A 23472-nucleotide genomic window follows, 5' to 3' on the forward strand; every position below is an offset into this window, starting at 1 on the left:
CCAGTACCGGTCAGGGGCCAGCACAAGCGGATCGCGCGGAGAATGGCCGGATCCAGGGTCGCACATGCGCAGGACAGACGAGCTGCACCGGTCGCGCCAGAAATGCTGGATCGCGTACTCGCCCGCCCCGACCCCACAGCCCCCCCCGCCCCCCCCCCCAGCCCTAGCAGCAGCCCCCTGGCCAGCGGCACGGATCCCGGACGAATGTGACTGGACACAGTCCGCAGCCGGCACGCCTGGTTCTCGGCCGCTGGGACCACACGTGACCCGCGTCGTCGGGAACCCGGCCCACTGGGGGCGGAGCATCACAGGTAGGCCGGCTGATGACGCGCCACCGGCCTTGCGACTGCACGTCCTGGTAATGCCGATTTGGAGGGGGTGGAGCATCGCGAACCGGTGTCTTTCCCGAAATCCAGCCATTCTCCGGCCAATCGCCGATCCCGAAATCGGCGTCGGGCTACGGAGAATTCTGCCCAATCACTTTGTGAAAATCCGGGTCAAACTCCATGCTGTGCATGAATGGAAGATACCTCCCCTCACACGTCCCCTACTGCTTTGCCTCTCGGGTCTGCTGCAGCCTCATGGGTTTTGCTGCTCAGTCAGACCCTCCCAGAAGGCCGCAGCTCAGATTTCCAACCGAGAAGTGGTCTCAATAGATGAGCGGCGAGTTAGGAAGTGGGACTTTCCTCGTTTATTCCCAACCTGTGAAATCTCCAGGTCCTGCTGTTAGGGAAGAGGCCAGCTCAGCACAATAAGTACAACCTGTTTTTATATTGTGCGGTTAGTGGCCCAAGTATCTTCTCCACAGGATCGTGTGTCAGGCAAAACCTGACGGCCAGGTTGAAACTGGAACTTGTAACTTGAGAGGCCGGCTCGGAAGCTGAGAGCTCCTGTTGGTGCCCCCACGCTGGGAATCTTTCCACAGATTGTAGGGATCCTCGAGTTTAAGTTGCAGCAACACGGCAGATATTCAGGTTAGTTGGTGCAACGTAGCCTCTCCCGCCGACGTTCCCGTGTTTTGTCCATTTGCAATCACATTGAGGGTGCCACAGGTGTGAACGAAACTGCAACTTAGACCAGTGGTGAAAAACCTCCATCCCGGGGGAGCGGGGGCACATGCGGCCTACTGGGGCCTGTGTGAGGCCCAGGAGACATTTTGTTGACAGATGCCCACGCGCAGTTGCCACATGCCACTGGTTACCACCTGCGTAGTTTTTTTCCAACCAGATTGACTGAAGTAATTCACACGGAGATGGGGCATGAGTGAAGCGAGGTGCGTGCTGATCGCTCAGACATTCGGGAGCTCCCGCTGCGCCCAACGTGTAAATCATTTGTTTGTTTTTACCATTTGAAGTTGGTGACAGTTTCATTAATATATAAACAATGAAGCATTTTCTCTTACTCGTTCTGAAATATTTGGCGTGTGTTAAATGTATTTAATCTTATTCATGGGGTCACCGTTGGTGAACGAGCGTCGATTTCAATCCTGCGGCTGACTGGGACGATGGAGGAGCCACTCGTGTGGCCTAGGAACTAGTCCATGGTGCCCATCGCTGACTCAGAGCCTTTCACACAGTGAGGAGGGCCCAAGGGGATGTGTAGGAGTGTTCTCAAAAAGAAATCTGACACAGTCACCTCAGGAGAGAATAGGACAGGTGACCAAGTGCTGAATAATAATAATCTTTATTGTCACAAGTAGGCTCTTATATTAACACTGCAATTAAGTTACCGTGAAAATACGCCGCACTCCGGCACCTGCACATGTGTGTAAATTTGTGTGTGTGTGAGTGAAAGTGCGTGAGTGTGTGAGCATGTGTGAGTGTGTGTATGAGCATGTGTGTGAGCGAGTGTGTGTGAGTGTTTGAGCGAGTGTGTGTGCGTGAGTATGTGTTTGAGCATGTGGGTGAGCAAGTGTGTGAGCGAGTGTGTCTGAGCATGTATGTGAGATAGCCTGTGTGAGCATGTATGTGTGTGAGTGAGTGTAGTGGATGAGTGTGTGTGAGCGAGTATTTTTGTGTGACTGTAAGTGATATGCGGGTGTGTTTGAGCCTGTGTGTGTGCAAATGTTTGTGTGAGTGATTGTGTGTGTGTGAGCAAGTGAGTGTGTGGATAAGCATGTGTGTGAACGAGGGCGTACGTGACTAAAAGTGTGTGAAATTGTGAGTGAGCGAGTGTGTGAGCCTGTGTATGAACGAGTGTGTATGTGTGAGTGGGTGAGCGAGTGTCTGAGCATGTATGTAAGATAGTGTGTGTGAGCATGTATGTGTGTGAGCGCGTGGAGTGAGCAAGTGTGTGTGAGCGAGTGTTTTTGTGTGACTGTAAGTGATATGCGGGCGTATGTGTTTGAGCCTGTGTGTGAGCGAATGTCTGTGTGAGCATGTGTGAGTTTGTGTGTGTGTGAGCATGTGTGTGAACGAGGGCGTACATAACTAAAAGTGAGTGTGAGATTGTGAGTGAGCGAGTGTCTGTGAGCATGTGTGTGAGCGAGTGTGCGTGTGAACATGTGTGTGAGCAGGTGTGTGAGCGAGTGCGCGTGCGACTATAAGTGAGTGTGAATTTGTGTGTGAATTTGTGTGTGAGTGAGTGTGTGAATGAGTGTGTGAGTGACTACAAGTGAGCGTGAATTTGTGTGTGAGCGAGTGTATGAAATTGTGTGTGAGTGAATGTGTGTGTGACTATAAGTGAGTGTAAATTTGTGAGAGAGTGAGTGTGAGAGAGTGACATTGTGAGCTGCTGGGTGAAAGGGAAGTGGTTATATTTGGACATCTTTGAGGTAATGTGATATAATCGCTCAGTCATCACAAAACCATCAGTAGAAACAACAGCAGCAACAAACAAGGCTTTTTTCTGAGGCAGCAGGGCTGAGAGACAAACTGCACGATCGGAACATTCAGTGACAGCATCAACAAAGCTCTGCACAGATCACCTCCCTCGATGGCATTTTATTACTGACAGGCTGATGGCTACGTGCTGTCCTATATTTAGGAGATTTGCCCTTGCCAGATCTGTGTGAAGGGCTGTACAATGACAATCTGCGGGAGGGAGGTGAGAGGCGAGAGGGACAGTATGCCAGACCATCACCACAGGCTGTTCACCGGCTGCTTTACATATTAGTGCTGAGGTAGTGGCTGTATGTTTTTACAGATAGATTTGGAGGCAGAATTATAAAACACCAGGCCAAAAATGGTCGCAATTCCCAAATTGTCCTCATCAGCAATTGGTAAACCTGAAACTGGTACGGCAATATTCCTAAAGGGTGCAATTTATTTCTTTTGGGAGAACTGCTTTGGGAGGGTCGAGGAAACAGATGAGGTGTATGCTGATCGTGGAGATAAACAAGGTGAGAATGTATTGCCAGTGATTGTCACTGTGGCACTGTGATTATGGCAGGGGCAAGGATTTGGCCGTCCTCTTTAGCTACTGCCAAAAAGCAAAGCACAAAACTTCATCAGAAATCTCACTGCATCAGGGTCACATCATTCATTCCTACAGGCGAATTCGACAATGGTTGATCTGCATTTTAACTCCATCTTGGGGAACAGGCTGCGGGGCAGTCAATTCCCAATTTGCAATGAGTCCACACTCAGATTTCTCATTTCAACAAGAAGGCATCTGTCAAATGTTTCACTGGGTCTGCAGTCCCTCAGTAACGCACAGTCCCTCAGTAATCTGCAGTCCCTCAGTAACGCACAGTCCCTCAGTAACGCACAGTCCCTCAGTAATCTGCAGTCCCTCAGTAACGCACAGTCCCTCAGTAACGCACAGTCCCTCAGTAATCTGCAGTCCCTCAGTAACGCACAGTCCCTCAGTAATCTGCAGTCCCTCAGTAACGCACAGTCCCTCAGTAATCTGCAGTCCCTCAGTAACGCACAGTCCCTCAGTAACGCACAGTCCCTCAGTAATCTGCAGTCCCTCAGTAACGCACAGTCCCTCAGTAATCTGCAGTCCCTCAGTAACGCACAGTCCCTCAGTAACGCACAGTCCCTCAGTAACGCCCAGTCCCTCAGTAATCTGCAGTCTCTCAGTAATGTGCAGTCCCTCAGTAACGCCCAGTCCCTCAGTAATCTGCAGTCCCTCAGTAATCTGCAGTCCCTCAGTAATCTGCAGTCCCTCAGTAATCTGCAGTCCCTCAGTGATCTGCAGTCCCTCAGTAATCTGCAGTCCCTCAGTAATCTGCAGTCCCTCAGTAATCTGCAGTCCCTCAGTAATCTGCAATTCCTCAGTAACGTGCAGTCCCTCAGTAATCTGCAGTCCCTCAGTAACGCGCAGTCCCTCAGTAACACGCAGCCCCTCAGTAACACGCAGTCCCTCAGTAATCTGCAGTCCCTCAGCAACGCGCAGTCCCTCAGTAACGCGCAGTCCCTCAGTAACGCGCAGTCCCTCAGTAACACGCAGCCCCTCAGTAACGCGCAGTCCCTCAGTAACACGCAGCCCCTCAGTAACGCGCAGTCCCTCAGTAACGCGCAGTCCCTCAGTAACACGCAGCCCCTCAGTAATGCGCAGTCCCTCAGTAACGCGTAGTCCCTCAGTAATCTGCAGTCCCTCAGTAATCTGCAGTCCCTCAGTAATCTGCAGTCCCTCAGTAATCTGCAGTCCCTCAGTAATCTGCAGTCCCTCAGTGATCTGCAGGCTCTCAGTAATCTGCAGTCTCTCAGTAATCTGCAGTCCCTCAGTAATCTGCAGTCCCTCAGTAATCCGCTGTCTCTCAGTAATCTGCAGTCTCTCAGTAATCTGCAGTCCCCCAGTAATCTGCAGTCCCTCAGTAATCTGCAGTCCCTCAGTAATCTGCAGTCTCTCAGTAATCTGCAGTCTCTCAGTAATCTGCAGTCTCTCAGTAACGTGCAGTCCCTCAGTAATCTGCAGTCCCTCAGTAACGCGCAGTCCCTCAGTAACACGCAGCCCCTCAGTAACACGCAGTCCCTCAGTAATCTGCAGTCCCTCAGCAACGCGCAGTCCCTCAGTAACGCGCAGTCCCTCAGTAACGCGCAGTCCCTCAGTAACACGCAGCCCCTCAGTAACGCGCAGTCCCTCAGTAACACGCAGCCCCTCAGTAACGCGCAGTCCCTCAGTAACGCGCAGTCCCTCAGTAACACGCAGCCCCTCAGTAATGCGCAGTCCCTCAGTAACGCGTAGTCCCTCAGTAATCTGCAGTCCCTCAGTAATCTGCAGTCCCTCAGTAATCTGCAGTCCCTCAGTAATCTGCAGTCCCTCAGTAATCTGCAGTCCCTCAGTGATCTGCAGGCTCTCAGTAATCTGCAGTCTCTCAGTAATCTGCAGTCCCTCAGTAATCCGCTGTCTCTCAGTAATCTGCAGTCTCTCAGTAATCTGCAGTCCCCCAGTAATCTGCAGTCCCTCAGTAATCTGCAGTCCCTCAGTAATCTGCAGTCTCTCAGTAATCTGCAGTCTCTCAGTAATCTGCAGTCTCTCAGTAACGTGCAGTCCCTCAGTAATCTGCAGTCTCTCAGTAATCTGCAGTCTCTCAGTAATCTGCAGTCCCCCAGTAATCTGCAGTCCCTCAGTAATATGCAGTCCCTCAGTAATCTGCAGTCCCTCAGTGATCTGCAGTCCCTCAGTAACGCGCAGTCCCTCAGTAATCTGCAGTCTCTTCGTAATCTGCAGGCTCTCAGTAATCTGCAGTCCCTCAGTAATCTGCAGTCTCTCAGTAATCTGCAGTCTCTCAGTAATCTGCAGTCTCTCAGTAATCTGCAGTCCCTCAGTAACGCGCAGTCCCTCAGTAATCTGCAGTCTCTTCGTAATCTGCAGGCTCTCAGTAATCTGCAGTCCCTCAGTAATCTGCAGTCCCACAGTAATCTGCAGTCTCTCAGTAACGTGCAGTCCCTCAGTAATCTGCAGTCCCTCAGTAATCTGCAGTCTCTCAGTAATGCGCAGTCCCTCAGTAATCTGCAGTCTCTCAGTAATGTGCAGTCCCTCAGTAATCTGCAGTCCCTCAGTAATCTGCAGTCCCTCAGTAATCTGCAGTCCCTCAGTAATGCGCAGTCCCTCAGTAATCTGCAGTCCCTCAGTAATCTGCAGTCCCTCAGTAATGCGCAGTCCCTCAGTAATCTGCAGTCCCTCAGTAATCTGCAGTCCCTCAGTAACGCGTAGTCCCTCAGTAATCTGCAGTCCCTCATGTAATCTGCAGTCTCTCAGTAATCTGCAGTCCCTCAGTAATCTGCAGTCCCTCAGTAATCTGCAGTCTCTCAGTAATCTGCAGTCTCTCAGTAATCTGCAGTCCCTCAGCAATCTGCAGTCTCTCAGTAATCTGCAGTCCCTCAGTAATCTGCAGTCCCTCAGTAATCTGCAGTCCCTCAGTAATCTGCAGTCCCTCAGTAACGCGTAGTCCCTCAGTAATCTGCAGTCCCTCTGTAATCTGCAGTCTCTCAGTAATCTGCAGTCCCTCAGTAATCTGCAGTCCCTCAGTAATCTGCAGTCTCTCAGTAATCTGCAGTCTCTCAGTAATCTGCAGTCTCTCAGTAATCTGCAGTCTCTCAGTAATCTGCAGTCCCTCAGTAATCTGCAGTCCCTCAGTAATCTGCAGTCCCTCAGTAATCTGCAGTCTCTCAGTAATCTGCATGCGATCGGCATACCCCGTTTAGCCTCGGGGAAATGGCCATGTTTATGGTCCGAGACTATGATGGTGAATTTGTGGCCTTTAGCATACTGCCTGAATTTGTTAACAGCATAAATGAGTGCCGAACTCTCTTTATCTGTCAATACTTCCTTTCAGCAACCAACAGTGTTCTGGATGCAAAGGCGACAGAGCCTCCCCCACACCATCGTCCAATTTACGGGAAGTCCAGCTCCTGCGTGATGAGGCACTGTGTCACTCCTCTAGATTTGCCTGGGTCTAGCTGGACAGGTAAGGGCAGTGATTGCAGGGCCTGTTTCACTTTCTCAAAATCATTTCTCCGGGTATCATTGATGTTTCTTCAACACGGGCAGCACGGCAGCACAGTGGGTAGCACAGTTGCTTCACAGCTCCAGGGCCCCAGGTTCAATTCCAGCTTGGGTCACTGTCTGTGCGGAGCCTGCACATCCTCCCCGTGTCTGCGTGGGTTTCCTTCGGGTGCTCCGGTTTCCTCCCACAGTCCAAAGATGTGCGGGTTAGGTGCATTGGCCGTGATAAATTGCCCCTTAGTGTCCAAAAAGATTAGGTGAGGTTACTGGGTTAGGGTGGAGGTGTGGGCTTAGTTAGGGTGCTCTTTCCAAGAGCCAGTGCAGACTCGATGGGCCGAATGGTCTCCTTCTGCACTGTAAATTCTATGAAGAGTTGAGGGGCGGGCGCCAAAACTGTAGATATGCTGGGTAAAAAAAGGACCATAATAATTGACCATCCCCAAAAAAGACTTCAACTTGGTCACATTGCTTGGTGCTGACACCCTTTTATCACCTTTATCTGCTCGGATGGAAGGCCTCTTGCATCAACTTTGAAACCTGAATGTGTGACCTCATTGGCCTGAAATGTACATTTCAAATGTCTTTCAGGTGTTGAGCAGCTGCTTTGAATCTCCTGAACACTTCCTCTCAATTACCGCTGATTGGGGCTTGCTCCCGTATCCAAGCCATCGTCCAGACACATGACAACTTTTGGGATCCCTGTAAAAGGCTCTCCACTCTGCACCGAAAAACAACGCAAGCAGATCAAAGACCGAAGGGCAACCTCGTACATTGGAATAAGCCTTTGTGTGTGTTTATGGTGACAAATTTCCCCCATTCCTCCTCAGGTTGCTGGTACATATGGCTTAGACCCAATTTAGTGCACTCGAGGCCTCCTGCCATTTCCTGTACAGGTTCTCTATCCCAGGAATATGGGGCTGGATTCTCCCATTCTGAGACTAACTGCTGAAGGCAGCGTGGGGAGGGTGGCGTTTAACGACCGGAAAAACTGCGCAAAATGGCCACAATCCCCCGTCTGGTGGGGTGGGGCTAGCAGGCAGGCAGCGGACAGCACCTGGCTCTAGCTGCCGATACGGCCGGAGAATTGCCGGGTTCGCGGCTGCGCACGGCGGGGGACTGCAGCGGCCGTGCTGGGCAACGTGCCGTTGACCGCTCGCGGGACCGGCCTGCCAAATAGTGCCCCCTCTTTGACCAGGCTTGCAACCCTCGGACCACCCCCCACCAGTTCCCCCAGCCCCTGTCAAAGCCCCCCCCCCCCGGGACATGACAGAGACACGTCTGGGACAGAGACACGCCTGGGACAGAGACACGCCTGGGACAGAGACACGTCTGGGACAGAGTCACGTCTGGGACACAGACACGTCTGGGACAGAGACACGTCTGGGACAGAGACACGCCTGGGACAGAGTCACGTCTGGGACACAGACACGTCTGGGACACAGACACGTCTGGGACAGAGACACGTCTGGGACAGAGACACGTCTGGGGCAGAGTCACGTCTGGGACACAGACACGTCTGGGACACAGACATGTCTGGGACAGAGACACGTCTGGGACAGAGACACGCCTGGGACAGAGACACGTCTGGGACAGAGACACGTCTGGGACAGAGACACGTCTGGGACAGAGACCCGTCTGGGGCAGAGTCATGTCTGGGACACAGACACGTCTGGGACACAGACACGTCTGGGACAGAGACACGTCTGGGACAGAGACACGCCTGGGACAGAGACACGTCTGGGACAGAGACACAAACAAACAAAGAACAAAGAAATGTACAGCACAGGAACAGGCCCTTCGGCCCTCCAAGCCCGTGCCGACCATGCTGCCCGACTAAACTACAATCTTCTACACTTCCTGGGTCCATATCCCTCTATTCCCATCCTATTCATGTATTTGTCAAGATGCCCCGTAAATGTCACTATCGTCCCTGCTTCCACCACCTCCTCCGGTAGCGAGTTCCAGGCACCCACTACCCTCTGCGTAAAAAAACTTGCCTCGTACATCTACTCTAAACCTTGCCCCTCTCACCTTAAACCTACGCCCCCTAGTAATTGACCCCTCTACCCTGGGGAAAAGCCTCTGACTATCCACTCTGTCTATGCCCCTCATAATTTTGTATACCTCTATCAGGTCTCCCCTCAACCGCCTTCGTTCCAGTGAGAACAAACCGAGTTTATTCAACCGCTCCTCAGAGCTAATGCCCTCCATACCAGGCAACATCCTGGTAAATCTCTTCTGCACCCTCTCTAAAGCCTCCACATCCTTCTGGTAGTGTGGCGACCAGAATTGAACACTATACTCCAAGTGTGGCCTAACTAAGGTTCTATACAGCTGCAACATGACTTGCCAATTCTTATACTCAATGCCCCGGCCAATGAAGGCAAGCATGTCGTATGCCTTCTTGACTACCTTCTCCACCTGTGTTACCCCTTTCAGTGACCCGTAGACCTGTACTCCTAGACCTCTTTGACTTTCAATACTCTTGAGGGTTCTACCATTCACTGTATATTCCCTACCTGCATTAGACCTTCCAAAATGCATTACCTCACATTTGTCCGGATTAAACTCCATCTGCCATCTCTCCGCCCAAGTCTCCAGACAATGGGACAGAGACACGTCTGGGACAGAGACACGCCTGGGACAGAGACACGTCTCAGACAGAGACACGGACAGAGACACGGACAGAGACACGTCTGGGACAGAGACACGTCTGGGACAGGGACACGCCTGGGACAGAGACACGTCTCAGACAGAGACACGGACAGAGACACGTCTGGGACAGAGACACGTCTGGGACAGGGACACGCCTCAGACAGAGACACGTCTGGGACAGACACGTCTGGGACAGAGACACGTCACGGACAGAGACACGTCAGGGACAGAGACACATCCCGGACAGAGACACGCCTGGGACAGAGACACGCCTGGGACAGAGACACGTCTCAGACAGAGACACAGACAGAGACACGTCTGGGACAGAGACACGTCTGGGACAGAGACACGTCTGGGACAGAGACACGTCACGGACAGAGACACGTCACGGACAGAGACACGTCCCGGACAGAGACACGCCTGGGACAGAGACACGCCTGGGACAGAGACACGTCTCAGACAGAGACACGGACAGAGGCACGTCTGGGACAGAGACACGTCTGGGACAGGGACACGCCTCAGACAGAGACACGTCTGGGACAGAGACACGTCTGGGACAGAGACACGTCACGGACAGAGACACGTCACGGACAGAGACACGTCACGGACAGAGACACGCCTCGGACAGAGACACGTCTGGGACAGAGACACGTCTGGGACAGAGACACGTCATGGACAGAGACACGTCACGGACAGAGACACGTTATGGACAGAGACACGTCACAGACTGACACGCCCCGGACAGAGACACAGACAGAGACACGTCTCGGACATAGACATGTCTGGGACAGAGACACGTCTCGGACATAGACACGGCTCGCACAGTGACACGCCTCGCATTGCTGCCGGTTTCAGAGTGTTGTTATCTCTATTTAGTGTTGTATCCTTCAGCCTTGCTTTATAACATCAACATTGAGCTTCTTTCCTATGGCTGAGGCTCGATTTTGCTGCAAAGTGTGTTTTAAACTGTTTGCATTCCATTGAGTCAGGCCTCACGCCTTGTTATCAGTTATGACTGTGCTGATATCCGAGAGGGCGCCGAATGTACAAGTTATCTCCGTATGAAGCCACTTCCCATCTCCATCCTCACTCAGTGCAACAATCCCAAATGTCTTGAAATGAATAAAGTGACGCACTTCCAATCGGTGACTTTTACAATTCTGCCTCGAGCCAGACACTCACACTCTATGGGGCGTCTCCAAAATTCTTGCTTCTCCACACGGCACAGACCTCCCTGTCCCCAGCGGCAAACCGATTATTCAAATCAAGTTGTTAGTAATTGTTACGTTCGGCTGTTTTGCTTCTCCTGAAACATACTCCTTGCAGCTGGTAATGGCATCATCCTGCTCACATCACCCATGAAAAGCAAGCAGAGCAGCAATCCATCACCTGCAAGTCCGGGCAGCAAGTGCTCGCCGACTATTCGACTCAGTGGTGCATCATAATCACATCCTAAGGTGTCCCTGGATTGTGATTGGCTGCTGGCACGCTGGAGGAATTTCCCCTCAGCTTGCTCAGCACAGACGTGGTGGACTGAGAGTCCACTCTCCCCCCAACCCCCCCCCCCCCCATTCTGGATCACCCTATAATTCCGTCAAGCCTCCCTTTGCCTGAATACTCCAAAATGGCGCAGTAAAAACTTGCAAAGATGGGTGAGAGTTTTCTGCATTTCTCAGGACGAATCTAAGAAGCGGTTTCTTGAATTTTTCATTTTCTTGTCCCAGCAGAAGCCCTCCGACCCCAGCAGAAGCCCTCCGACCCCGGCAGAAGCCCTCCGACCCCGGCAGAAGCCCTCCGACCCCGGCAGAAGCCCTCCGACCCCGGCAGAAGCCCTCCGACCCCGGCAGAAGCCCTCCGACCCCGGCAGAAGCCCTCTGACCCCAGCAGAAGCCCTCCGACCCCAGCAGAAGGCCTCGGACCCCAGCAGAAGCTCTCTGCCCCCAGCAGACGGCTTCCGACCCCAGCAGAAGGCCTCCGACCCCAGCAGAAGGCCTCCGACCCCAGCAGAAGGCCTCCGACCCCAGCAGAAGGCCTCCGACCCCATCAGAAGGCCTCCGACCCCAGCAGAAGGCCTCGGACCCCAGCAGAAGCTCTATGCCCCCAACCGGCGGCCTCCGACCCCAGCAGAAGGCCTCCGACCCCAGCAGAAGGCCTCCGACCCCAGCAGAAGGCCTCCGACCCCAGCAGAAGGCCTCCGACCCCAGCAGAAGGCCTCCGACCCCAGCAGAAGGCCTCCGACCTCGGCAGAAGCCCTCCGACCCCGGCAGGAGGCCTCCGACCCCAGCAGAAACCCTCCGACCCCAGCAGAAGCCCTCCGACCCCGGCAGAAGCCCTCCGACCCCGGCAGAAGCCCTCCGACCCCGGCAGAAGCCCTCCGACCCCGGCAGAAGGCCTCCGACCCCGGCAGAAGGCCTCCGACCCCGGCAGAAGGCCTCCGACCCCGGCAGAAGGCCTCTGCCCCCGGCAGAAGCCCACCAGTGCCAGCAACTGGGGGAAAGGTGGCATGTCTGCTCCCTCCCCATGTAGTGAATGACCGCATCCCCCAGGTAGTCGGGAATTGTTAATTAGAGCAGCTAAGCCTCTTGCGTCGGTCTGAGTGAAGGAGGCAAACATCACTGGGAGCCAGTGTCATGAGGCTAGGGTCAGGACAGAGGGAGATAAAGGGAAGCAGTTCTGTTTCAATCCCACAGGTAGTGAAATTTGACAGCACACAGAGAGCTGGCATTGACAGGATGGGCTGAATCGCCTCCTCCATGTGCGATTCGGGTGCATTAACCCCAACCTTTCCCTGTTAACTCACACTTGTTTCCCTGAGCTCAGCTTTCCAAACAACAGTTCAACGAAGCCATGTAAATCGACGCTGATTTCTTTCCCGAAAATACTGAGAATGAGTTATTATGTGGGCGGGCAGGAGATTAGAATAAGTATGCTCCCCCCTCACCAGTTTCTGGAAAGCTTACACTGCCAGGGTTTCCCATTCAGCCGTAGCTCTCAAAGACTCCTTGTCTGGTTGGCTGAGAGGGCCCAGGATCTCAGACTGTGAGGGACACCCGCCTCCTCTACCCCAGCCCCTCCTCGCCAGACACACGGAACCATTCGCAAAGCGGACTGGTTAAATATTGACTCAGTCTTGGCTCTGTGACGAGACTGTGTAGGGGTGGGTGGGGAGGATTCCAGGGTCAGGCCAGTCGAGGTTTGTTTTTTAAAAAACTACCTCCCCAGAGATGACCAATCATTTATTTACAAGAGCGGCTGCAGCAAAACGTTCACAAAATGGCTGCTCCCCACTGCCCAGTAACAATTGGAAACCCTGACTGCCCGAACATTGCCAGGACAAACAGTGAATACATCCCTCGTCACAACTGTTATAGCCACAAAGCAGATTATCTATTCAAACCCTGCAGCTTTACTGCTTTTCTCTGTTTAAAAATATATTCTTAAGGCCCCCCCCACCCCGTAGGTTTTCGAATTGTCGATGTGTGAATTTTCAACCCACCTTTTTTTGAGCCCATCCCAGAAGTAAAGGGCCTGCGTTTCTGTAGCGCCTTTCACCACCCCGGGCGAAGTATTTCTGAAGTGCGGCAGCTTGCTGGCCACAAGAAACGCAGCTAGCCAACCGACGCACAGCAAGCTCCCGCGGAATATTGCACTGACCGAGGTCAGTGCCTCCGTCCCAATATTCAAAGGCGTTTGCACAAACCACGTACGTCATGCCTTCATGGTTAACATGCTCAATGCTCGGACGGAAGCTCACAACTGCTCTCCACAGTAAAGAACATCTTCCTATTCCACCAGAACACCTTAACAGCAGCAGAACAGTGCGCCAATATACTTTCTCTGTTTCTGAGTGGCCAGGTGGGTGAGAATATTTTCCTGACTGTCGGAGGCTGGGGGATATGGGGGAAAGAGAGACGTGGGAGAGGGAGGCCTCCTTATCTGAGGAGGGATGTTCCTGCTCTCGAGGAACTGCAGCGAAGGTTTGCCAGCCTGATTCTGGGCATGGCGGGTCTGACGAACGAGGGGAGATTGAATCGGTTAGGATTGTAGTCACTGGAGTTCAGACGAATGAGGGGGGAATCTCATGGAAACCGATAAAATTCCAACAGGGAAATGCAGGAAGGCTGTTCCCGATGGTGGGGGATGTGCAGAAGCGTGTGGTATGTAGGCCCTTTGATAATATGTAGATCCATGAAAATGTATTGTAATGAGGGAGCATGCATAGAGGATTGGTTAGCTGGCGAGAAGCCGCGAGTAGGGGTAAATGGGTCATTTTCGAGTTGGCAAGCGGTAACTAATGGAGTGCCACGGGGATCAGTGCTGAGGCCACAACTATTCACAATCTATATCAATGCCTTGGATGACGAGACCAGCAGTAAATGAACTAAGTTTGCCGATGACCCCAGGTCGGCGAGTACGTGGGCAAGAGGAAATAGAGTTTGCAAAGGAATTTAGGCAGGTCAGGGGAATGATGTGTGAAAATGCCCACTTTAGCATGAATAGGAAAGCAATATACTATTTATATAGAGAGATTCTAGAGCCTGACGGCACTCAAAGATCTGGGTGTCCTGGTCTTTGTAATAGATAGGATAGATGCGGGGATGTGGTATCCACTGGCGGGTGAAAGCAGAACTAGGGGGCATAGCCTCAAATTAAGGGGAAGTAGATTTAGGACTGAGTTTAGGAGGAACCTCTTCACCCAAAGGGTTGTGAATCTATGGAATTCCTTGCCCAGTGAAGCAGTAGAGGCTCCTTCATTAAATGTTTTTAAGATAAAGATAGATAGTTTTTTGAAGAATAAAGGGATTAAGGGTTATGGTGCTCGGGCCGGAAAGTGGAGCTGAGTCCACAAAAGATCAGCCATGGTCTCACTGAATGGTGGAGCAGGCTCGAGGGGCCAGATGGCCGACTCCTGCTCCTAGTTCTTATGTTCGTATGATGCAAATGCAGGTACAACAGGTGATCAGAAGGCAATTGGAATGTCACACGAGGAATGTACGTTTTCGCTGTCTGGGCAATTGCTGAGACCACGGGTGGGATTCTCCACGAATCGGCGGGGCGGGCAACTCCGGCGGGAACCACTCCGGCGTCGGGCCGCCCCGAAGGTACGGAATCCCCGGCACCTTCAGGGGCGAGGCCGGCCCCGGAGTGGTTTGCGCCGCGCCAGCCGGCGGGGGAGGGGCTTGGCACCGCGCTAGCCGGCGCTGAAGGGCCTCTGCGGGCCGGCGCGAGTTGGCGCATCCCAGTGCATGCGCAGGGGGGGATCATCTCCGCGTCGGGCATCGCGGACTGTTACAGCGGCCGACACGGAGGAATAGAGTGCCCCCACAGCACAGGCCCGCCTGCGGATCGGTGGGCTCCGATCGCGGGCCAGATCCCCCTGTGCCCCCCCCCCCCCCTCGAGGCCACCCGCGCAGCCAGGTCCCGCCGGTATGTACCTGTCGTAATATACGCCGGCGGGACCGGCCGAAAACCGGGCGGCCACTCGGCCCATTGCGGGCTGGAGAATCGCCGGGGGGGGAGGGGGCGCTGCCAGCGGTCACCGACCGGCGCAGCAGGGGGGTCGCAGAATCCCACCCCACATCTGGAGCACTCTGTACAGTTTTGCTCTCCTTATATAAAAAGGTGTATAATTGTGTTAGAAGCGGTTCAGAGATTTACTCGATTCATTCCCAAGGGAGGGGCTTATCTTCTGAAGAATAGTTGGGCAGCTTGGGCCTCAAGCCAAGGGAGTTTAGAAGGACTGAGAGGCGACCTTAATGAAACATAAAAGATGCACTGCAGTAACTGACCAAGGTTCCTTAGACAGCACCTTCCATACCCACGACCACCACCATCTAGCAGGACAAGAGCAGCAGATACCCGGGAACCCCACCACCTGGAGGTTCCCCTCCAAGTCACTCACCACCCTGACTGGGAAATATATCACTGTCCCTTCACTGTCACTGGGGCAACATCCTGGAACTCCCTCCCTAACAGCACAGTGGGTGTACCTACACCGCAGGGACTGCCGCGGCTCAAGAAGGCAGCTCACCCCCACCTTCTCAAGGACAACTGGCGATGGGCAGTGAAAGCTGGCCCAGCCAGCGATGCCACATCCTGTAAATTAATTTTTAAAACTCCAGAGGTGATTTGATAGGGGAGACACAGGGAGGGTGCTGTGGGGCAGACTCAAACAGCAATGAGGAGACATTTGTCCTCTCAGAGGGAGTGGTGACTCTGTGGAATCCTCTACCCAGAGAGCAGTGGCTCATTGAGTATATTCAACGCTGAGTCACACAGAGTTTTGGTCTAGCAGGGAGTTGAGGGTTATGGCCAGGACAAATGGAGCTCAGGTTATAACCTGAACAGCTACGATCTTAATGAATGGGGGAGCCGGCTCAAGGGGAAAATGATCTCCTCCTGCTCCGAGATCCTGTGTTCCAATCAGATCGCAGTCCGTGCACAGGAAAGAATTACACCGAGGAAAAGCTGCACCTCACCTCCTCTCACATTCCCCCCCTTAGCTCCCCTCACCTCACCTCATCTCCCCCCCTCACCTCTCATTGCCTCCCATCTTCTCCCAAAATGCTTTGCAGTCACTGTTTTAATGTCGGAACGCAGCAGCCGACCGGTGCACAGCAAGATCGCATCAACTGCAAAGTGGTAATGATTCAATAATGTTTATGTGATGTTGATGGAGAAAATAATGTCGACTCCAGGGAGAGCTCCCCTGCTGGTCATCATGGACACTGGATCCTTTATATTACCGAGGACGGGGGTTTTGTCTCACTTGAAGACTTGACCGGAAAGACTGACCCTCTGACAGTGCAGCACTCCCTCAGTACTGACTCTCTGACAGTGCAGCACTCCCTCAGTACTGACCCTCTGACAGTGCGGCACTCCCTCAGTACTGACCCTCTGACAGTGCAGCACTCCCTCAGTACTGACCCTCTGACAGTGCAGCACTCCCTCAGTACTGACTCTCTGACAGTGCGGCACTCCCTCAGTACTGACCCTCTGACAGTGCAGCACTCCCTCAGTACTGACCCTCTGACAGTGCAGCACTCCCTCAGTACTGACCCTCTGACAGTGCAGCACTCCCTCAGTACTGACCCTCTGACAGTGCAGCACACCCTCAGTACTGACCCTCTGACAGTGCAGCACTCCCTCAGTACTGACCCTCTGACAGTGCAGCACTCCCTCAGTACTGACCCTCTGACAGTGCAGCACTCCCTCAGTACTGACCCTCTGACAGTGCAGCACTCCCTCAGTACTGACCCTCTGACAGTGCGGCACTCCCTCAGTACTGACCCTCTGACAGTGCGGCACTCCCTCAGTACTGACCCTCTGATAGTGCAGCACTCACTCAGTACTGACCCTCTGACAGTGCAGCACTCCCTCAGTACTGACCCTCTGGCAGTGCGGCACTCTCTCAGTACTGACCCTCTGACAGTGCAGCACTCCCTCAGTACTGACCCTCTGACAGTGCGGCACTCCCTCAGGTCAGGTCCATTGATTGGTCTCGAAGCCACAACTGTCTGACTCAGGAGTGGGAGGGCTGGTAGCTGGTTTACAGGTAAATGGGGTGCTCTGGGATCCTGCTGTTCAGTGGTGCTCCATGCTCTCTCATGATGCACGCAAAATTGGTGAGATCACCCAATGTCACATCATCGCACAGAGTCACGTATCTTAAGATTTATTAATAATGTATTTCAGAAGGAATGATTGGATACAGAAATCCACTGTGTTCCTTCAGTGAGAGGGTTATCCCGAGTATCATATAATCCCTGACATCACACACATCTGTTTACCGAGTCTTCTATTTGATCCATACTGACGCACACATCCACCTCCACACACACACACACACACGTGCATCATGTGCTCATACAGGTTCACACATGCCCAGACACAGTCAAACACATGCCCACATATGCGCTTACGTACAGGTGTGCTTCCACACACAGAAAAGATGTTCATACACACATGCCCACAAACACGTGCGTCCACATACATATGCACCACTCACACTTGCGCCCACACACAGGCACTCAGACGCATGTGCACCCACACACAGGCAGTCACACACACGTGCACCCACACACAGGCAGTCACACACACAGGCAGTCACACACACGTGCGCCACACACAGGCAGTCACACACATGTGCGCCCACACAGGTACTCACACACATGTGCACCCACACACAGGCACTCACACACATGTGCACCCACACACAGGCACTCACACACATGTGCAGACACACAGAACACTACTTGTTGAGTTCGGAGCGTAGAAATAACTAAAACTGGTTTGTTGATTGAGTCAGCTCGGATAGTTTTGATCCTGTTATTTCCAGTCTCTCTCATCCAAAGCCAGGCCTGGGTGACCCGGATTTATCATCCAACCGGTCAAATACAATTTAAATGTTTGAATGTTTCAGGGTTAATCTTCCTCAAGAAAGGTAATTAACTCCACCCACACCAACTCTGTCCTCCGCTCGCACTGACCTCGACTACCTTAACCCTCGACCCCATCTACCTCGACCCCCGACCCCATCTACATCGACCCCCGACCCCATCTACATCGACCTCCGACCCCGTCTACCTCGACCCTCTTCATCCACCCAGCCTTCATACACCGAACCGAACTAACTATTCCCGATAAGGTGAGTTTTTTTGGCTGGGCTGATGGTTAACGGCAGCGACCCTGGAAGATGCAGCTGAACCTTCTTCCTCAACAAGTGATAATAGTTTGTTCAAGCAAATGAGTGCCTGATGGAATGGCAGCTCGGACTCACCACATTGCTGAGGGCCTGGAGACACACAGGTCAGACTGGGTAGACAATAGATATTGGGCAGCACGGTAGCATTGTGGACAGCACAATTGCTTCACAGCTCCAGGGTCCCAGGTTAGATTCCCAGCTGGGTCACTGTCTGTGCGGAGTCTGCACGTTCTCCCCGTGTGTGCGTGGGTTTCCTCCGGGTGCTCCGGTTTCCTCCCACAGTCCAAAGATGTGCAGGTTAGGTGGATTGGCCATGACAAATTGCCCTTAGTGTTGGTTGAGTGGGGTTACTGGGTTATGGGGATAGGGTGGTGTGGGCTTGGGTAGGGTGCTCTTTCCAAGAGCCGGTGCAGACTCGATGGGCCGAATGGCCCCCTTCTGCACTGTAAATTCTATCTATCTATCTATGAAATATTCTTCCCTCAAGCGTATTAGTAAACCAGGTTGGTGTCTAAAGCAGCTTCATTATCACTGGACTTTTTAAAACAGGTTCTAGACCGGCCATGGTGGCATTTGAATGCAATTCCTCTGGATTAGCCCAGGTCTTTGAACTATTGGTCCAGTAACATAGCCTACACTACCACCCTGACCTGCACATCATGACCTCCAGCCCTGACCTAGACACCATGACCTCTAGTCCCTGACCTTGACATCATCACCTCTAGTCCCTGACCTACGCACTATGACCTTCACACCATGATCTCTAAACCCTGACCTTCAGACCCTGGCCTTCACACCATGACCTTCAGACCTGAACCTACAGACCATGACCTTCAGACCATGACCAACAGACCCTGACCTTTACACCATGACCGACAGACCCTAACCTTCACACCATGACCTACAGATCCTGACCGTCACACCATGACCTATAGGCCCTGACCTACACACATGACCTATAGACCCTGACCTTCACACCATGCCCTGCACACCATTTCCTACACACCATTACCTACAGACCCTGACCGTCACACCATGACCTACGCACTATGACCTTCACACCATGATCTCTAAACCCTGACCTTCAGACCCTGACCTTCACACCATGACCGACACACCATGACCTTCAGACCTGGACCTACAGACCATGACCTTCAGACCATGACCAACAGACCCTGACCTTTACACCATGACCGACAGACCCTAACCTTCACACCATGACCTACATACCCTGACCGTCACACCATGACCTACAGATCCTGACCGTCACACCATGACCTATAGACCCTGACCTTCACACCATGACCTACACGCCATTTCCTACACACCATTACCTACACGCCATTTCCTACACACCATTACCCACAGAGCCTGACCGTCACACCATGACCTACACACCATGACCTTCACACCATGACCTTCATACCATGACCTACATACCCTGACCGTCACACCATGACCTACAGATCCTGACCTACACACCGTGACCTACAGATCCTGACCGTCACACCATGACCTATAGGCCCTGACCTACACACCATGACCTATAGACCCTGACCTTCACACCATTACCTACAGACCCTGACCATCACACCATGACCTATAGACCCTGACCATCACACCATGACCTACACACCATGACCTTCACACCATGACCTACACACCATGACCTATAGACCCTGACCGAAACACCCTGACCTACACACTATGACATACATACCATAACTTATAGATCCTGATCTACACACCACCACCCGCACTGTGATGAAAGTAGAAATTGCAGATGTATTATATTACAGGTATTTAGTGCTGCAAGGGTTAAAAGGCTGGGTCAGTGTGTGTGACTGCTGCTGTCCTGATTTAAAACAATCCTAGTTTGCAAGGTTGGGAGCCAGCGGTGCAAATAAACCATCGTAAAGAAGCTTGGGCTAATGAAATATTGTTTTGATTAAGGGGATTCCCTGTGGAGTTGATTAGAGTTCAGCTCAGTAAGGTGATGTTGTTGCTAGGTAGAGCTAAGGCATTTTGCAGAAAGCAGGTCAGTTCTGAGCTGACAGAAGCTGTGATCAGAAGTGAAACAGTTTGGCTCTCGCTGTAGTTTAGTTAAAATAGATTAACAGCCTTTAAAGCGGCGCAGATTTGTCTGAGGACAGGTGGAGCTGAAACAAGCTGAGAAGCAGCTCCTGAAGTCACACAGCCAGAGTTTCTGCATGGTTCTGGCACGAGTCAGATCTTTTATTTAAAGCAGTACCAAGAGATCTCTCTTTCTGAAAGAACATCTGTGTTAAGCATGTATTCCTCTGTGCCATTGGTATTTAAAGTGGATTGAGAACCAAGATGGTTTTGTTTCTTGTTGTTTAAGTGGGAATAAAGATAGCAGTTGAGGGTATTGTACTCAGGACTGTTGAGATGCCGCTCTTTAGATGAGATGTTGACGTGGGCATCGCTGGGTACAGCAATATTTATTGTACATCCCTAATTGCCCTTGAGATGCAGATGATGAAGCCAACGTCCTGAACTGCGAAACAAACAAATATAAAAAAATAGGTGCAGAGATACACCTTCCAGCCCGTTGTGCTCACCCTGCCTTCCAATCCAATTGTGCCTGATCTTCCAGATCAACTCACTAACCCACCCCATCAACAGAGTCCCACCCTGCCCGGGAACTATTCAACTCACCCGTGGTCGTTACGGGGGTTTCCCGTCTGCCCTCTCATCGGATGACATAAATCCCGCAAGCACCGTTTCCCCTCTGGTGTCCCGGGCCGAACCCCTCGACCAACAAAATAGATTGTCTGACCACGATCACCTCGCTGCCTGCGGGATCTTGCTGTGCACAAATTAACGGCCGCGTTTCCGCGGCACCGCAAAGCCTGCATCATCTGGGCAAGTCGCTGACGTTCAACAACCGACCTGTGGACCGTGAAGAGTGCCCACGGGCCTGTTGAAAGTGCGAACATTTAACCAAAATTTAGCAACGGCTTTCAAAAAATAAAAATAAAAAGTTGGAAAAGCTGAAAGCAAATCGGTCTGAGTGGGTTTTAAATAAATCCCTTGACCGTTGTGCGACTGGTTTGAGGAATTAGAGATGGGCTGGCACTCGCATCGCCCGAGTGAACACAGGAAATGAATAAAAATAAGGGCGAGCGTGATTCCAGTCTGGGCACTGACACGGGGAGTTAGTGGAACATTGTTCTGGCTGTGTGCGATCGTCACACTGCTGCTGATATGGAGGTGGCCAGCTGAGACGCCAGTCATTCTGGAGGGTATTAATAGTTGTGCAGCTATGTGCTCTAAATGTGAGGTTTTCTAATCTAACACAGAGTCAGGTGGGTCCTGCATTAACGGGGGGGGGGGGGGGGGGGGGGGTGTCGGAGGTTACAGGGACAACGCAAGAGAATGCGGATGAGAAAGATATCAGCCACGATCGAAAGGTGGATCAGACGCGATGGGCCGAATGGCCAAATCTGTTCCTTTGCCTCATGGAATGCGTGAGGTGCGAATTCAAAATAGCAACCTGTCCCCATGGTGTCCCCGAGAACTCCCTAAAACATCAATTCATTATTTATAGATTAGGTCCAAAGAGTGTATTAAACAAGAGTGCAATAGCATTGAGTCAGTGTATAACACTGGGGTACAGTACTGGTGGGGATGGGTCTGTCACTGTATAACATTGGGGTACAGTACTGGTGGGGACGGGTCTGTCGCTGTATAACACTGGGGTACAGTACTGGTGGGGACGGGTCTGTCACTGTATAACACTGCGGTACAGTGCTGGTGGGGACGGGTCTGTCACTGTATAACACTGGGGTACAGTGCTGGTGGGGACGGGTCTGTCACTGTATAACACTGGGGTACAGCACTGGTGGGGACGGGTCTGTCACTGTGTAACATTGGGGTACAGTACTGGTGGGGATGGGTCTGTCACTGTATAACCCTGGGGTACAGTACTGGCGGGGACGGGTCTGTTACTGTATAACACTGGGGTACAGTACTGGTGGGGACGGGTCTGTCGCTGTATAACACTGGGGTACAGTACTGGTGGGGATGGGTCTGTCACTGTGTAACACTGGGGTACAGTACTGGTGGGGACGGGTCTGACACTGTATAACGCTGGGGTACAGTACTGGTGGGGATGGGTCTGTCACTGTATAACACTGGGGTACAGTACTGGTGGGGATGGGTCTGTCACTGTATAACACTGGGGTACAGTACTGGTGGGGACGGGTCTGTCGGTATAACACTGGGGTACAGTACTGGTGGGGATGGGTCTGTCACTGTGTAACACTGGGGTACAGTACTGGTGGGGACGGGTCTGACACTGTATAACGCTGGGGTACAGTACTGGTGGGGACGGGTCTGTCACTGCATAACACTGGGGTACAGTACTGGTGGGGACGCGTCTGTCACTGCATAACACTGGGGTACAGAACTGGTGGGGACATGTCTGTCACTGTATAACACTGGGGCACAGTACTGGTGGGGATGGGTCTGTCACTGTATAACACTGGGGTACAGTACTGGTGGGGACGGGTCTGTCACTGTATAACACTGGGGTACAGAACTGGTGGGGATGGGTCTGTCACTGCATAACAGTGGGGTACAGTACTGGTGGGGACATGTCTGTCACTGTATAACACTGGGGTACAGTACTGGTGGGGATGGGTCTGTCACTGTATAACACTGGGGTACAGTACTGGTGGGGACTGGTCTGTCACTGTGTAACACTGGGGTACAGTACTGGTGGGGATGGGTCTGTCACTGTATAACACTGGGGTACAGTACTGGAGGGGATGGGTCTGTCAATGTATTTACACTGGGGTACAGTACTGGTGGGGACGGGTCTGTCACTGTATAACACTGGGGTACAGTACTGGTGGGGACGGGTCTGTCGCTGTATAACACTGGGGTACAGTACTGGTGGGGACGGGTCTGTCACTGTATAACACTGGGCTACAGTACTGGTGGGGACGGGTCTGTCGCTGTATAACACTGGGGTACAGTACTGGTGGGGACGGGTCTGTCACTGTATAACACTGGGCTACAGTACTGGTGGGGACAGGTCTGTCACTGTATAACACTGGGGTACAGTACTGGTGGGGACGGGTCTGTCGCTGTATAACACTGGGGTACAGTACTGGTGGGGACAGGTCTGTCGCAGTATAACACTGGGGTACAGTACTGGTGGGGACGGGTCTGTCACTGTATAACACTGG

At 52.5% G+C, this 23472-nt stretch overlaps 1 protein-coding gene across 3 annotated transcripts in view; it reads right to left on the reverse strand.

Annotated features, from left to right (window-relative positions):
- The window catches only part of LOC140388631 (sodium- and chloride-dependent taurine transporter-like), a 166193-nt gene that overhangs the window by 94147 nt on the left and 48574 nt on the right, over window positions 1-23472 (reverse strand). The window lies entirely within an intron of this gene.

Source organism: Scyliorhinus torazame, chromosome 13, assembly GCF_047496885.1.
Source record: "Scyliorhinus torazame isolate Kashiwa2021f chromosome 13, sScyTor2.1, whole genome shotgun sequence".
NCBI classification, from domain to species: domain Eukaryota; kingdom Metazoa; phylum Chordata; class Chondrichthyes; order Carcharhiniformes; family Scyliorhinidae; genus Scyliorhinus; species Scyliorhinus torazame.